The 17,269-nt window shown below is 45.7% G+C and overlaps 1 long non-coding RNA gene across 1 annotated transcript; it reads right to left on the reverse strand.

The window, feature by feature from the left end:
* Window positions 1–7,012: 7,012 nt before the first annotated feature.
* Window positions 7,013–8,996, reverse strand: LOC128107817 (uncharacterized). Its single transcript, XR_008217217.1, has 2 exons — window positions 8,812–8,996; window positions 7,013–7,343 (listed from the first exon to the last, which is right to left on the reverse strand). It is a non-coding gene; the product is annotated as an uncharacterized LOC128107817 (long non-coding RNA).
* Between the last annotated feature and the right edge of the window lie 8,273 nt (window positions 8,997–17,269).

A 17,269-nucleotide genomic window follows, 5' to 3' on the forward strand; every position in this document is an offset into this window, starting at 1 on the left:
GCATGGGAGTCGATGAAGAGAACCTAACTAACGTAGGTGGATAGGAAGGATGGCCAAGGAGCCCAGAGAGGTGGAATCACACTCACCACACGCAGAATGATCCAAATTTGAGGACCAAGTAACCATATGGGAGGGAAGAAAACAATGGTGTCCCAGAGGTTTGTAACACCAGGGGCACCACCAACAAAGAGCAGAAACACGTTCTGGAGAGAAATTCCCAGACACTTTGCTCTTAAGGCACCAGAGAAAGTCACACGGAGACACTGAATGAGGGGACAGAAAATGTGTATTTGAAGGCAGGAGGTGAATTCAAGGGCAGAGAAGTTGATTTGTAAGACAGATACTCAGCTGGTTCCATGGCTCCAAGGACACAGCCAGTGGATGCGTTATTCCAGGAGACAATTCATTTGAATTTTGTCTTAGGAGTTAGGAACTTTAGGGCACCTGCTATGGGATCAGATTAAGTCAGAGGGGGAGAAGAGGAAGAGGGCCAGGAGGACAAAGAGAAGAAGGAAGGGTAGAAAGGAAAGAAGATGAAATGACTCCACCTACCCTGGGGAAGATGGAAAGGCAATGAAGAGAAACAACTCCCATGCTCAGGATCACAGAGTTGCCTGGACCAAAGTGCCTTTAGTACCAAAGTCAGAAAACCCTGGGATTACAGCAGCCACAGGACCTGCATTTTCTGGGGGGGGGGGGGGGGGGGGGGAATGGCTTTCAAACATTCTCTCCAGAGCATGGTCTACATTATAAAGGAAAGCATTTAATTGAGGCTGGCTTACAGTTTCTGAGGTTTAGTTCATTATCATCATGGCAGGAAGCATGGTGGCATGCAGGCAGACATGGTGCTGGAGAGTCTGCTGAGAGCTCTACATCAGATGGGCAGGCAGCAAGAAGAGCAAGGCACTGAGTTGGCTTGAGCATTTGAAACCTGAAAGCCCACCCCCAGTGACACACTTCCTCCAACAAGGCCACACCTCCTAATAGTACCTGCTGTGGGATGGTCTGTATGTCAAATGTGTTGCTGATTGGTCAATAAATAAATCACTGATTGGTCAGTGGCCAGGCAGGAAGTATAGACGGGACAAGGAGGAGAATAAAGCTGGGAAGTGGAAGGTTGAGTCAGAGAGACACTGCCAGCCGCCACGATGACAAGCCGCATGTGAAGATGCCGGTAAGCCACGAGCCATGTGGCAAAGTATAGATTAATGGAAATGGATTAATTTAAGCTGTAAGAACAGTTAGCAAGAAGCCTGCCACGGCCATACAGTTTGTAACCAATATAAGTCTCTGTGTTTACTTGGTCGGGTCTGAGCGGCTGTGGGACTGGCAGGTGACAGAGATTTGTCCTGACTGCGGGCCAGGCAGAAAAACTTTAGCTACAAGTACCACTCCCTGTGAGCCTGTGGGGGCCATTTTCATTTAAACCACCACACCTAGCATTCATAAGGTACTGTGTTCAACCCCCAGTACCAGAAAGAAAAAGAAAGAAAAGACAAAAACAAAAAAAACGGGAAACCAGTAACAACAACCCCCACCTTTAATATCTACAAAGAATTTACATGCTTTGCTGATTTCAGCTACAGCCAAGCCTGCTTTTGATAGCGATAAAAAACAAAACAAAAAAAACAAAAACAAAAAACCCGTGTATACTGACAGATACACATTCACTCTGCGGGCACAGAGGCCATTTTGTACATTCTCTTTTTCAATACACCTTCTTGTTTCCTTGATTTCCCACTGGGGAGCCTGGTGGAAGTGACCTGGAATTACCTTCTCCTCCTTGGCCTGGACGAGCCATTGGCTCCTGCCCTCTTATTGCCTCATGATAGCTAGCTCATTGCTGCTCCTCCACGCTCTACACTCAGGAGCCTGTGGTGCCCAGCATGTTCTAGCATATGAAAATTATGTGCTCACCTTGACCCTTGATGAGAATTAGAGCTGACAGTTTTCTGGAAGACACATACACACAAATTGTTCTCACTAGTCTTTGTATCTTTCTCTCATGGAAACTGATGAATCATGAAGTTGGTCAAAATAGGATTGACTGAACACCACATTCTTCCTTCACGGTGCGTATTTTTTCCCTTCCTCACCCCAACTTCCACTTTGCTGCCTTGGTTCCGAGGTCAAAGGGAAAGCTGCAATTAGACAATGAGCTAGCTCATTTCCCAGCTTTCTCTCTCACCGAGCAGTTGGTACCCCTTGTTTTTCTCCCTTTCTGCAGCCATGGTTTTGCCTTGCTGAAAAACACCTCCCTGTATACTGGTTGCTAAAGCTTTGACTTCTGGGCTGTTACTTCATTCTGAGTTTCCTGGAGATAGATCTGTCTTCTAAACTGTTAGGGGAAGTGAAGGAAGGCAGGAGCAGGCTGTCCTCTCCAGTCACCATGTCGTCACATACTCCATTATCAGTCTCCTGTTTTCATACAGGAAAACCTGTCATTCTTGAACTACATGGGATCAAATTAAATCCTCCCCAAAAGTACAACAACAATTTCTCAAGGAGAGAGAGGGAGAGGGAGAAAGAGAGAGAGTGCACAATACAGTTTAACTTCTTTCAGCTTCCTTTGCAAATGTTGTAGAAAAGAAAATAATAACCACCTGGGCATGCTGGCACACACCCTTCATACTGGCACTTGGGAGGCAGAGGCAGGTGGATCTCTGAGTTTGAGGCCACCCTGGTCTATAGAATAAGTGCCAGGACAGCCAGAGCTACACAGAGAAACCCTGCTTTGAAAAAGCAAAAAATAGAAAGGAAGAGAGATAGAAAGAAAGAGAGAGAGAGAGAGAGAGAGAGAGAGAGAGAGAGAGAGAGAGAGAGAGAGAGACAGAGAGAGAGAGAAAGAGAGAGAGACAGAGAGAGAGAGAAAGAGAGAGAGAACTAAAATTGATTTTTCTAAACTACCTCATCTGTGCCTTCCACTCCCCATGCAGAGCCTCTTAAACTGCAGTAGTTGCTATGACCTGTCTGAACACATCCCCAAGACTTCCCTTCTGCACTTTCTGTGAAGTGGTAGCCAGCTCGCCAAGTGTACCTGTAAAACCGTTCTCTCCTCCTCCTGCCTCATCCCTTCTCCCCTACTCTTTGAGATTGCATGCCCCAAATTGTGTGATTATATGAGATCTGAGCCTGTCGGCTAGCAAACCCTCGTCTTCCCATTCTTCTAGATCCTCTTGTGTGTGTTATGGCTTCCAGTTATGTCTTTAGATTTACTCTCCCGTGATTTCAATTTCTTTACAGATTTGCTATATTTCTTAAGGTTCTTTTCCAAGTTGTTGTTTTTGTTTTTTGTCTGTTTTTGAAAAATGATCTGACTCAGTCTGTAGTCCAGGCTGGCCTGGAAGTCTCAGAACGCCATCCTGTTGCGTTCACACTGTGTACAGTCTCCTCAGTCACTTCATTTACTTGGTGATATGCCTGTCACTCCATATTGTTTCCTTATTTGATGACTGTGGTGGTTTGAAAGAAAATGGTCCCCAAAGGGAATGGCACTATTAGGAGGTGTGACCTTGTTGGAGGAAGTGTGTCACTGTAGGGGCAGGTTTTGAGGTCTCCTATGCTCAAGCTCAGTGTGACACACAGACCACTTCCTGTTGCCTGTAAACCAAGATGTAGGACACTCAGGGAGCTACTTCTCCAGCACCATGTCTGCCTGTATACCACCATGTCACACCATGATGATAATGGATTAAACCTCTGAAACTATAAGCCGCCATCTCAATTAAATGTATTCTTTATAAGAGTTGCTGTGGTCATGGTGTTTCTTCACAGCAATAGAAACCCTAACTCAGACATGAGCCTCTTAATTTTTAGCACACAGTACCATGTACCATGATTCATTTATTACCTCATTTTCCAAAGGAGGTCTTGGTTGCTTAAAGTTTTGACATGATGGACAAAGTTACTATCTATGTAGAAGTCATTATGTGGACATAGTTTGAATTCTTTAGGGTAAACTGAATCATATAATTTATATGTTTAATTCTGTAAGAAACTGCCAAAAATGGTGCTGGAGTCAAGATCCTTGTACATGTTTCTCTGAGGTATATCCTATCACCCTTTCATACCTCTTAACATTTTTGAGACAGGGTCTTGCTGAGTTGCCTTGGCTGGTCTTTTACTCACGCTGCGGCCTGAGCAGGACTTCCTCTTGCAGTCAGTGTTTCCTGCTTTGGCCTCCCGTCTGTGACAGTCCTCCTTTTCATCAAAGGTCAGCTGCTGTGTTTGTGTGTAGGAGCCTCATTGGCTAACACTTTTAACTGTCTGGTCTTGGGAGTTGTAGTTCTACAGTAAGCCTTGAAGTTGAATAGTGTCCGTCGTCCAACTCATTCCTTTTTCTTCGGGATTGTGCTTGCTATCCTGGATCAACAGCTTGCCCATATCAACTTCAGAACCAATCTACCAATAACCCGAAATAATTGGTCAGCATCTGAATTTAGATTACATTGAATCTAAAGACCAAATTGGAAAGAACTGATGTCCTAACACTACTGAGTCTTCCTATCCATGAACAGGGAATCGCTCCATATATTCAGTTCTTCCATGATGTCTTTGACCAGTTTGTAGTCTTCCTTGTGCAGAGCTTGTGCATAGCTTTGTTAAGACTTATACATAAGTTTTTTTATACATTAATGTAAATGGCACTGTGTTTTAAAATTCAAATTTCTCAGCAATCTTTGTGAGCATGATTAAAGTTTTGAAATATTCTCAGAATTTTCTCATTCTCTAATCTGATAGCTATGCACTTTCTATTTTCAACCAAATACTGATGAAAGCATACGATAAATGAGAACCAAGAACTCATCTCAAAGGCAATCTCTTTAGAATCCAATTAATTCCTTTGTTTGTTTGTTTGTTTTTCGAGACAGGGTTTCTCTGTAGCTTTGGTGCCTGTCCTGGAACTCACTCTGTAGACCAGGCTGGCCTCAAACTCACAGAGATCCTCCTGCCTCTGCCTCCCAAGTGCTGGGATTAAAGGCGTGCGCTGCCGTCACCACCACCACCACCACCTCCACCCCCGGCACAGAATTCAATCAATTCTTAAGTTTAAATCCTTCACCCCAAAACAGGAAATGAAATTTATTATTTAGGAACTTGGTGGCCCTGTCATCACAGCTCAAACTTTAAAGGGAAGAGCATCTCTTTTCCTAAACTTCCTAAAAATGGATGTTTTTTCCCCCCTAGGGATTACTGTCAAATTGTTTGCCTCTGTATCCATCCTCCCACCTCTTAATGGATGAAAATGTTCCCACTATAACCTCAGAAACAGCTCTAGGGGCTGGGGAGATGGCTCAGTGTGCAAAGTACTTGCTAGGCAAGCAACAGGACCTGAGTTGGAGCCTCAGCAACTAACTAGAAAGCCAGGCTTTGCAGTTTGCACCTGCAATCCTAGCCTCGGGAGGCAGGGACAGGAGGACGGGATGGGGGAGGCTGGCCAGTTAGTCTAGCCAGTTGGTGAGTTTCAGGTTCAATGAGAGACCCTGTCTCAAATTTTAAAAATATTAAGAAATAAATAAATAAGGTAGAGTAACAGAGGAAGAAAGGCAATCTCAGCCTCTCACCTTCATACATGTGCACAGACATTTACACACACACACACACACACACACACACACACACACACACACACAAACACACACACCCCTACCACCTAAAAAAAATTAACTCTAACTTCTCATCTGTTCTTTGGCAACCCTGTCTTTAGATGTAGTTGTAACTGAAGTTTTCTCCGGTCCTGCCCAGCCCCACGGATCCCTCAGTCGCTTATAAAATAATCACTCAGAAGCTTATATTAATTAAAACTGCTCGGCCATTAGCTCAGGCTAACTACTGACTAGCTCTTACACTTAAACTCAGCCCATTTCTGTTAATCTGTATGTTGCCATGTGTTCCATGACTTTACCTGTGTGCCATTACATGCTGCTCCCTGGACAGCGGGCTGGCATCTCCTAACTCAGCCTTCCTTTTCCCAGAATTCTCCTTGTCTGTTTATCCTGCCTATACTTCCTGCCTGGCTACTGGTCAATCAGCTTTTTATTTATCAACCAATCAGAGCAACGCATTCACAGCACGCAGAGCATCCCACAGCATGCAGAGCATCCCACAGCATGCAGTCGATCAAGTGAGTCCTCCCCAAGCTCACAATGCTGCTGGGTCTCTTTAAACTTGGTTCTAGCACTTGGTGTTGAGCCCAAGCGTTTCTGGACTTCTGAACTCACGTTTGTAGTCCAGTGGGTGACTGTCCCTTTAACTGGTCCTAGGGTGCCAGCCATTATTGCTTGTCTGCTTGGGTCACCACTATCCCTTACTTCCTGCTGCCACGCCTCAGTCTGCACATCACCACGTCAGCTCTCTTCTGTCAGCCACACCCTCTCACCAGGCTGCCTGAACCTTGACCTTCTCCAAACACTCCCCTCACCCCAGCAGTCTGTGTAGCCCAGGTGCACCCAGCAGGCTCTCTCTCCTGTAGACTCCAGAGACCTCTCAGGGGACAGGCCCTGGGAGGCCAACACCTCTTATTTAACTATATTCATAGCTGTGCAAAAATTATGCAAAAAAATTAACCTGGTTCTGATCATCCCTATTAAATGCCCAGTAATTATTTTTAAAAATCTGATTTTCACAGTTTCATTTGAACCACATAAAACTTCATCAAATTCCCCAGCACCAGTGACCCTTTTCATTAACCACACAGTTTTGCTCTCTTATAAAAGTTTATCAGAAAGACTTGAGAGTCTGAAGCTGCGTTAGGAATCCTGTGTCGGGCCCAGCCCACGAGGAGGGTGGTGAACACTGTCTTCCAGCTCTCCTCCGACAGCAGCCTTAGAGCCTTCAGCACGTCCTTTATGTGACTCATTTCCTCATGTGTGACACAAAGACACTAGCCTGGTGCCAACCCGCCGTAAAAGGAGGGGGGGGGGGTGAGAACGCTGGTCATGGGGCGATTACAGTTTTATTTCATGGAGGGTTTTGATCACAAGTGTTTATAAAACGACACTCCAGTCTAGGGTTGGTTTGAATATCTTATATTATTTTTGGCTTTGCTGTGAACTCTATAGAGAACATGATGGAAAATCACTCCCGGTACAGCAGTCTAGGCTGTAGCATCCATAAAAGGCAACATGCTGGCTCACCAGAGTGAATGATTTCATAACCAACCTGAGTCCCCTCCACATCTGAAAGCACATTGGCACAGGAGGGAGGAAATTCCTTCTTTCCCCCCTCACATTTTCATCTCGTAGATCCTTTCTCAGGACTTTCAGCTGGAAGGCCCTTTTTCATCCTCCGTGGGAAGATAACAGCTCCTAATAGAAGCCTTCACAGTCCAAGAGTCACCTCCCCTGTAAGGCAGAAATCCCACAATAGTAAGACGACCTGCGGAGGACTAGCTGAGTGCCTGCTATGGCTGCTACGTGCTAGACATCGAGTCTCCCAGAAACGGAAGGCTGAGATAAAGTCAAAGTGCAAGCGTGTATTTGAGAGAGTCTGAGGAAGCCTGCAAGTGAACAGGAGTGTGAAGAGAAAGATGCATCAAAGGTCCACAAGCAGGGCACTCAAGCCGACAGGGAGGGGCTGGGATGGAGTTTAGTGAGGGCCTGCCTGGCATGCTTGAGGCCCTGGGTCCATCTCCAGTACTTCATAAACGGAGTGTGGTTGTGTGTAATCCCAGCACTCAGGAGGTGGAGGCAGGAGAACCACCAGCAGTTCACAATCGCTCAGAGCTACAGATGAGTTTGAGCTAGCCTGGGATATATGAGACCCTGACGCAAAGCTAAATAAATAAATAAATAAGTAAGTAAGTAAGTCAGTTCAATCCCACTAAGAGAACACTGAGAACCATGTCTGAAAATTAACAGATCCAAGGACCAGGAAGTCAGACAGGTGAGTATTCATCTGCCAGTCCTCCATCCGTAGAAGGCTCAAGATGCTTTTATGGGAATTACCTTCCGAGTGCTTCTGACTTCTCCCTACACAGGCACAGTGTATTCCAAAGATGACCACATACCAGACCATATACATTTCGAGGTCTGCTGTATACTGAAGTGGATGCCAAGGGGCTTGGGAGTGGGGCACTGCGGGCACTTGTGTAGGAAGACACTAAGAATCAAGCTTCCCAGCTACCGATAGCTGGAGGGAGCTGGCAGGGACACCCAGCCATTTGCTCCAGAAGTGCCTGGAGTGGACAAAATCTTGTTATAATAGGGGTGACAAGTCTAAGGGCCTGGGTGCAAACCTGGAGACGCACTCGGGCGCCGATGATCAGGTCTAGGTGGCATGAGGCTATGACTAGTCACCAGCTGACACACAGGCGGCTGCTGGGAGTGGACAGGAAACACCTGGCTGGCTTCTGAAGCTGGCTGCCTGAAGTATTTGGCTCTTCCCCAGGGAGAAAACCATTGCACAGGGTTAAACCTTAAGCTGAGGGGTGGGGATCTCCAGCTGCTCCTCTTTCAGGGGCAACTCACTGAAAATGAGCAGAGGGAGCCTGGCAGGAGGGACAGAGGACACAACAGACCCAGGACAGGGGAAGCATCACTGGCAATGACTCAGGCCAGTACAAAGGATGCCAAGACCGGCCTAAGCTCAGCAGCTTGCAGGGAGGGGCAAGCTAAGATCCCGCTGGCTGGCTATGGGCTGATCTGGTCCCAGGAGCAGGCAAGGCTGGGCTGTGAAAACAGGGGATCTTTAGGGTGCTTGCTGCTAGGTGCTGGGGCAGGGGCTGTGTGACACTTTTCCTGGGGTGGTGTAGCACACACACAGACACACAGACACACGAACGTCAACTCACACCAGTTAAGGGTTACTTACAAGGAGCACGGATGACCCGACGCAGTTGCATGACCAGAGAGCCTACCACACGGGTGACAATCCCTGAAAACTGTGTCCCTAGAGCAGTTTGAAGGCAGATCACCCGGAGTTCAAACGCCTCTCTCTGCACCTTGGAGGGACCGAGTCTCCACCACAGCAACCGTCTACTTTCGTTTTTTACTGCTGCGGAGGAGCCCTCAAGATTTTTCCCACTTCCGGTTCTCCCCTACATTTGATCTTTTGTTTACCTCTTGAGGCCACCCCTTCCTTCCTGGAGCAAATGTTTCAATTTGGAGAGAATGTAGCAATTCAGAGGAGCATGCCTCTCAACAGCAGGTGGGACTTTTCCACGTAAGGTTTCTGTGGGCCCGGCCGGGCTTTAGGATGTGTTCTCTATCCCTTGAACCTTTATCTCCTTGGTGCTACCTCTGCCTTTCATCATCTCTCTATCTGCACCCAGAAAGTTCTTGTCTATAACACAGTGCGTGGCCCATCATTCTCTCTTGGATATTTGTGTGTCCTGAGAAATTAGGAAGTTTGTGATAAAGTTGTGACTAGGAGCTGGAAAGATGACTCACTGCTGCTCTTCCAGAGGACCTGGGTCCAATTCCCTGGCCCTAAAGGGCAGCTCACACCTGTCTGTAACACCCCAACACCCTCACACAGACAGACAGACAGGTGAAACACCAATAAAATAAAACAAATTAATTTTTTAAAAAAGGTGGTTTCAGAGAGATTCTTGTATATATTTAAAAGGAAGGCAGAGGTGCGGAGAGCACAGGTGTTATCTGGAGAGCTTTCCCGTCAAGGACTTCACCTCTGACCCTGTATTTCCCCTTCAGACCCCCACTATGCATCATGGGGCTCCAGCAGAACCCTGCTTTCCTATGCTCAGCTGCTGGGACGTCCCTCCACTGGGAGGGCCGTTCTGCTTAGGGAATTTTACGTGTTCCTGACATTTGTTCAGGTCACCTCTCATTGAAACAAAAGCACTCGGCAGACCACACTGTGAACCTACCAGGATAAGTGAGGCCTCCAGAGGCTGGGGGTGGAACGTGGCTTGTTTGCTAGCCTGCTCTCTGGCCTGTACTAGGCCCTGGGTGTGGTGACACACGCCTGTAATCCCAGCACTTGGGAGATGCAGGCAGAGGATTACTTTCAAGAGTATCTTCAGAAACACAGGAAGGTGGAGGTCAGCCTGAGCTAATACTGCAATTCATTTTATGTCATCTGAAACTTACAGCAGACTGTTTAGACTGAAATGCTCTGAGCACAACATTAAAGCCTGATGCTACCATCTCATCCGAACCCAGCGGAAAAGACAACAAAAGCTGTTATTATTATCCGTGCCCCCTCCTCCCCAGTACCATCTTTAGAAATGAACACGATGCAAACCTGTTGCCATGTGAGCCCTGAGGCGTGTGAGGTCCAGACTTGGGCAAATTTGCATAAGTGATACTTTTACATTCTAATTACAATACAAAACATGGCTTCTTTGAGAAGGGAAGCAGCCTTTTACTGTCCTCTGCCCTCAGTAGTGCCACCCTTACGTTCAGACACCAACACAGCAGGAAGCAATTCCATTTATCTAGAAGTCGGAGAAGCTGGGATGAAGAGTACATGCCTTTTGAACATTTTCAATGTCGTTTTAATCTCATGATTCTAAGTTACTGAGAAATTTAAAATGGTGTGTTGTTACAGCAGGCACCACAGCAGAGTGCTGTGGGATGTTCTGTATGGCAAATGTGTTGCTAATTAGTCAATAAATAAAACACTGATTGGCCATTGGCTAGGCAGGAAGTGTAGGCGGGACAAGGAGGAGAATAAAGCTGGGAAGTGGAAGGCTGAGTCAGAGAGACACTGCCAGCCGCCATGATGAGAAACAGCATGTGAAGGTGCCGGTAAGCCATGAGCCATGTGGCAAGGCATAGATTTATAGAAATGGATTAATTTAAGCTGTAAGAACAGTTAGCAAGAAGCCTGCCATGGCCATACAGTTTGTAACCAATACAAGTCTCTGTGTTTACTTGGTTGGGTCTGAGCGGCTGTGGGACTGGCAAGTGAGAGAGATTTGTCCTGACTGTGGGCCAGGCAGGAAGACTCTATCTACAAATGGCGTCCAACGTGGTAGCAAGAGTTTCCACCTAAAACCTGAGAAAAGATTCTAAAACGGAGCTAAAAACAGTTCCTAATTGTCTCTCTCAAATGAGCGCCAGCTGCTGGTTTGAGCTACTGGTGGGTTCCTAGAGTGCGTGCTCAACCTGCAGTATGGCGGGAATGAGGCCTCTGCAAGTGGCACATTAAGCTACATGGTGGATTTAGCCTTTGCTAGTACAAAACAAAAAAGGGTTTCTGGGCTACTTGCTGCTTGGATAAAAGCATAGACCCACGATAGCTCCCAGAGCTGGCGGTAAACCACAGCCATGTTGGGAAGCTGAGGTGGGCAGAGCCAGCAGCCACAGCTGCTACAGTTTAAGGCAATAGATTCACAATAAGACAGATTCAGATGTAATAGTTTACAATGTGTGTAAAAGATACGTAGGCTTGAAAGAGACAAAAAAGATGATATATAGAGTTATAGAAACAAATACATAGTTTTAAAAAATAAAGTCTTTAAAGAGACAATAAAGGTAGTATAAAAAATAAGCCACGTAAAAATGGATATTACACAGAGAATCTGCATTGTGTTGTCTTTGGGACTTTTAACTGCAGAAAAACATTTGATTGTAAAAGCTGTTGAGTTATGCCAAAATGTATATTTTAAAGGTACCTTGACTTCAAAATTTGGATATAAGGATATGTTACTTTGGAAAGGAGACTCTGCTTTTGTTTCCACAGAAAGCCAGAGGCTATGGATTTGTTCCAGATTAAGACACATCAGGTTTGACCAGCCAAGACCCCCTGAAAGGTCTCCGATGACACCATGGCCCAGATGATCCAACATCCAGAACGGTTTGAAGGCATCTGGCTCAGACGATACAGCCTCATGGACTATTCCATAATCCTAAAATTTTCTTTGTTTCCCCATAAGATACAGCGTCCCCCTCCAGCAGGAAGTAGTAAGAGAAGCTACGCCCAAATTCCCAAATTATATGTAATTTTATTTTGTTAAGGTTAAAACCTTCCTTTTTGAAAAAAAAAAAATGGGGGAAGTGCTGTGGGATGTTCTGTATGGCAAATGTGTTGCTAATTAGTCAATAAATAAAACACTGATTGGCCATTGGCTAGGCAGAAAGTGTAGGCGGGACAAGGAGGAGAATAAAGCTGGGAAGTGGAAGGCTGAGTCAGAGAGACACTGCCAGCCGCCATGATGAGAAACAGCATGTGAAGGTGCCGGTAAGCCACGAGCCATGTGGCAAGGGCAGAGAGAAAGGATCAGTTGTCCAAAGAGCAAGAAAGGATGGTCCACAAAAAGAAGCCCCACGGAAAGGGATAGGGTTACTTTTCTTCTCACCCAAAATCGAGCTAGAAGAAAGGGCAGCTTCCCTGGTGCGGCTGTCCCTGGTGTGGCTGTCTCCGGTGTGGCTGTCCCTGGTGTGGCTGTCTCCTCTGTGGCTGTTCCCAGTGTGGCTGTCTCCGGTGTGACTGTCCCTGGTGTGGCTGTCTCCGGTGTGGCTGTCCCTGGTGTGGCTGTCTCCAGTACAGCTTGACATCATCCCTGGAGAGGTAGAGATGGGTGGGTCCCTGGGGCTCCAGTTAATGCCACCGAGAGAGAAAGACCAGTTCCACAATTTTTGAGACAATTTGAAGCAAGCTTTAATTAAATTCTGGCCAGGAGGATGAACTCTGGCCAGGTCCATCTCTGAGTTCCCAAAAAATGGTCAAGAGTCACGTTTTGCAGAGGCTTAAAAAGGCAAAAACACAAGGCCACCACATTTCCTATTAAGTCCAATGGAGCAAGCACATATCTTGACGAATTTCCTGCTTTCTACCTCCAGCCCACATCCAATCAAGCACTTCTGGGGCAAACAAACTTTTTTAGGGGAGTGAGAATGCGTGGCCTGCGAACACCCTGAGAACCACAGCCCCCAGCATTCCAGGAAGTTGTCTGTCCCTGGGCAGGAGGGGCTTACAGGTTAACTTTGGCCAGCCATGCCGGGCGGTGGTGGCACACGCCTTTAATCCCAGCACTCGGGAGGCAGAGCCAGGCTGTTCTCTGTGATCAGCCAGCCTGGTCTACCAAGCGAGTTCCAGGAAAGGCACAAAGCTACACAGGGAAACTCTGTCTCAAAAAAACAAACAAACAACAAAAAACAAAAACAAACAAAAAAAAAAAAACTTTGGCCAGCCAGTCTACATAGACTCCTTGGTAAATTCCAGGCCAGTGAAAGATCCTGTCTAAAGAAATAAACAAGCCGGGCGGTGGTGGCGCACGCCTTTAATCCCAGCACTCGGGAGGCAGAGCCAGGCGGATCTCTGTGAGTTCGAGGCCAGCCTGGGCTACCAAGTGAGTCCCAGGAAAGGCGCAAAGCTGCACAGAGAAACCCTGTCTCGAAAAACCAAAAAAAAAAAAAAAAAAAAAAAAAAAAAAAAAAAAAAAAAAAGAAATAAACAAAACAAAACAAAACAAAAACCCAGGTGGATTACACCTGAGGAACAGCTTCCAAAGTTGTCCTCTGGCCTCCACATGAATATGAATGGAAACACACACACACACACACACACACACACACACACACACTCTCACTCACACCCTCCAATATATCAGTTTTGATGAAAACACTTTTCTTTAATATTGCCCTTGAGTCTGACTAAAGTGTACTTATTAGTTCACTCATATGTAATGGCTCCTCTCTTTCCATTTTGATTGAGAACTCCATTTCGCTCTGCTAAAAGCAGGAACTATTTTAAAAATTAGGTTAGGAGTATTTTCCCCTTTCTTTAAGTCTTCAAGAAATGGACAGAGAAGTAGGTTATGCTCTACTTCTAGAAGAGGGCTGTGCTAGCTAAGGAACACACAAAGGGACAGCAATAAAATGCATCCTCTCTGTTCTGAAAAATGGGCAGCAGTAAAGCTGAAAGTGTCCATTACATGACTTTGTCTCTTATAGAGGAGAAAGATGTGGGTTTGTATACTTCAAGACTAGAGAGAAGGTCATGACACAAAGACAAGGTCCGTAGAAAAATAACAAAACACAGAGCAAACTAGGGTAGATTTATGAGTGGCCAAAAAGAAAGAGAGAAAAAGAAACAGCTTTTGATGATATAGGAACAGTAGCAAGACGTTCTAAATCAAGGAGGCCTGAAGTTCTGGGGATGGAATGCAGGGCTTCGTACATGCTAAGCAAGCACCTATCAACTGAGCTGACCCCTAACCCCAGGCCAAAAGTTTGAAAAGTTACTTTCTGATTTTTCACTGTTAACTAGAAGAGCAGAAGAACAGATGTCTCTGCAAATCAGCCTTGTCTCATGATTGGTCTCTTTCAAAAGGATTTATTTGTTTTATGTGTATGAGTGTTTGCCTGCATGTATGTATGTGTGCCATGTTTATGCTGGTGCCTGAGGAGGCCAGAAGAGGGCGCTGGAGCTCCTGGAACTGGAGTTAGAGTGTGTTGTGAGCACCATGTGGGTGCTGGGCACCGAGCCCTAGAGGAGCTGGCGCTCTTAGCCGCTGAACCCTCTCTCCATCACCGCTCTCTTTTAGAGTGAGGTAAGAGTCTACATTCACTTTTATAATACTGCCAAGGACACCTTATTTGTATAATTTGTTTTTCCTTTTGTCTAGGGGAAGAGGGAGATGGACAGGGACTCCTTATATACCCCAGGCTGGCCTAGAACTTGTACTCCTCTAGCATCAGACTTCTGAGTGCTGGAGTTACATGCCTGGACCGCCACAACCAGTTTATGTTTTCTTTCTTTCTTTCTTTTTGTTTTTGTTTGTTTGTTTTTGCTTTTGTTTTGTTTTTCAAGACAAGGTTTCTCTGTGCCATCCTGGCTGTCCTGGAACTCACTCTGTAGACCAAGCTGTCTTCAAACTCACAGAGATCCTCCTGCCTCTGCCTCCTGAGTGCTGGGATTAAAGGTGTGTGCCACCGCTGCTTTCTTTCTTATTAAGAAAATTAAATTATATTTATATGTGTGAGTCTGTGTGTTGGAACATACCCACGAATACAGGTGCAAACAGAGGCCAGCAGAGGGCATTGGATCCCCCTGGAGCTGGAGTTACAGAGAGTGGTAAGCTACCAGGGGTGAATGTTGGAAACCAAACTCAGGTTCTATTACAGAGCAGCAGGTTTTCTTTAGTGACGAGTCATCTGCCTAGCCCCCTAGTTTATATTTTCTAGAGCAGGAATTGAGGTTGGTGTTTTGAGAAGGGAAGCCTGGTATGGAATATCATGGAAATTACAAGAATGTTCTCTGAGCAGGGCATGGTGACACACACCTTTCTTTAATCCCAGTGCTTGGAAGGCTGAGGCAGGTGGATCTCTGTGGATCTGGGGCCAGCCTAGTGTACATGTCGAGTTCCAGGTCGGCCAGGGATGCACAGTAAGACCCTGTCTCAAACAATAAAACCTCCAGTAAATAAAATCAAAACATTCATTTCATTCATTCAGCACCTGGCAGGCCTTACCCTTGCACACCTCCAAACAGTACTAGGCATGGTTATCGCCGTGTTACAGATGGAGGAAGGGGTGAAACAGTATGCCACAGAATCTGTAGAATCTGCCTGTCTCCACGTCAGACCGATCCAGCTGCTAGAGGGCCAAGAATGGAGAGCAGAATGGAAAGAATGGAGTTAAACCCCGAACTTTCCCAGAACTGTGAGTGAATGGATTTGGAAATTAGAATTTGAAATGGTTGTTAGGTGGGAATGGAAGAAAACCCTGGGTTGAGCATCAAGCTAGAGTGGTACTGGATTCAGAGTCCACTGAGGTAAGGACTCCTCCATAGCTGTGGTCAGGATAGGGTTTGAATTCAGAGTAGCATTTCAGTTTAGGACTGGGAGGCAACTGTTTTAATTTAACCCTTCCTGATGATGAGAATAATCTGGATCTGCAAAGGCCTACTAGAGTTCTGGCCCCTCCAAGACCTACTAGATCCCCGTTGCCAGGAAAAGCCTGGAATCCAGCTGTCTGATCAAAGAAGAGGTAGGGAAATCTGATGGGAAACACAATGCTGACTGAAAATATCTCAGAGCTCCTTATAAATAAACAGCAGTGAATTAAATCAATTCAACGCACCTCATCTGTGAGGTTGAGAAGGCGCCTTTTAAAAAGTTTCCCAGGACATTCCAAAGGGAGGCAGAGGCTGAAATCCCAGGGAGATGGTTAAAGACGAAAATAGATGTTTCTCTCTGCGTTCATAAACCCCTTCGTCCCTCATCAATGACAACTGTTATGCTGTGGTTGGTTTACAAATATCTGTATCCTGGTTCTTACATCACTGTGATTTACCTCAGAGGACAAAGACCAGATGTTAATTTTATCACTTACAATACTTAACACTGTAATATCTATAAAAAATATATTTTATAGGCATTCAAAGCTCTGACCCAGGACAAGAAGCATAACATGTGTAATCACAAATTTGCCCAACAATAGCAAGATTCCTCTCTGTCATGAGTTATCAGGAAGTAATGCTAAGGACTAGAGAGATGGCTCAGTGGTTAAGACCACATACTGCTGTTGTAGAGGACACAAGTTCAGTTCCCAGAACCTGTGTCAGAAGTCTTACAACCACCTGTAACTCTAGCTCCAGAGGATCCAATGCCCTCTTCTGGACTCTGTGGGTATTGCACTCATGCATGCAGCTAAAGATACTCACATATAGACATACTTCTTTTTTAAAGATGTAATGCTAAGTGGTTTGTTCACCTGTTGGATTTCCAGGAGCTTTGGCCCTCCAGAGCATCATCTCCTCCACACCCCTGGTACCAGATCTTTCTGAGTAGCTTTCCCCTTTACCATTTGTAAGACGGCCCCCTTAGCAACTGCCTTGATCCATAGGGGGTGGTTGGGGGAGTCCAGCGTTTCTTACATCCATTTTGTGAAGCTCTAGAAACATTCATGGAGCTCTGAGCTGGCATGCAAGAAGTCCAGCTACCTCCAGACCACCACACTCAAGCTCACACTTGGAGCATCTGGGAAATAATACACAAAGACGAAATGTCTGGCCAGACCCTCAAGTGCCCCACACCAGAAAGTTTCAAAAGATCAAAAGCCATATTTAACCTATAAAACACATCATTTAAAAAAACATCAAGATGATGCCCAATCTGTAACATGAAGGAACACATAAGGTGAACAATTTTAGTAAAACAATATGTATTTCAGTACAGCAGCACTTCGGTCGAGGCAGAGTTATACAGGCATTACAAGAGGATGGCTGCATTTAAAACCCACTGGAGAATACAAATACACAAGGCTAGGCTTATTTGTGTCATTGTATGTTGTGCTGCCACTCAAACACCAAGGAAAGTTTCACCTTTGGCGTGTTAAGACAGTTCTAGGGACTGGAG

The sequence above is a fragment of the Peromyscus californicus genome, unplaced genomic scaffold, assembly GCF_007827085.1.
Source record: "Peromyscus californicus insignis strain IS unplaced genomic scaffold, ASM782708v3 Scaffold_12__1_contigs__length_115047231, whole genome shotgun sequence".
NCBI lineage: Eukaryota > Metazoa > Chordata > Mammalia > Rodentia > Cricetidae > Peromyscus > Peromyscus californicus.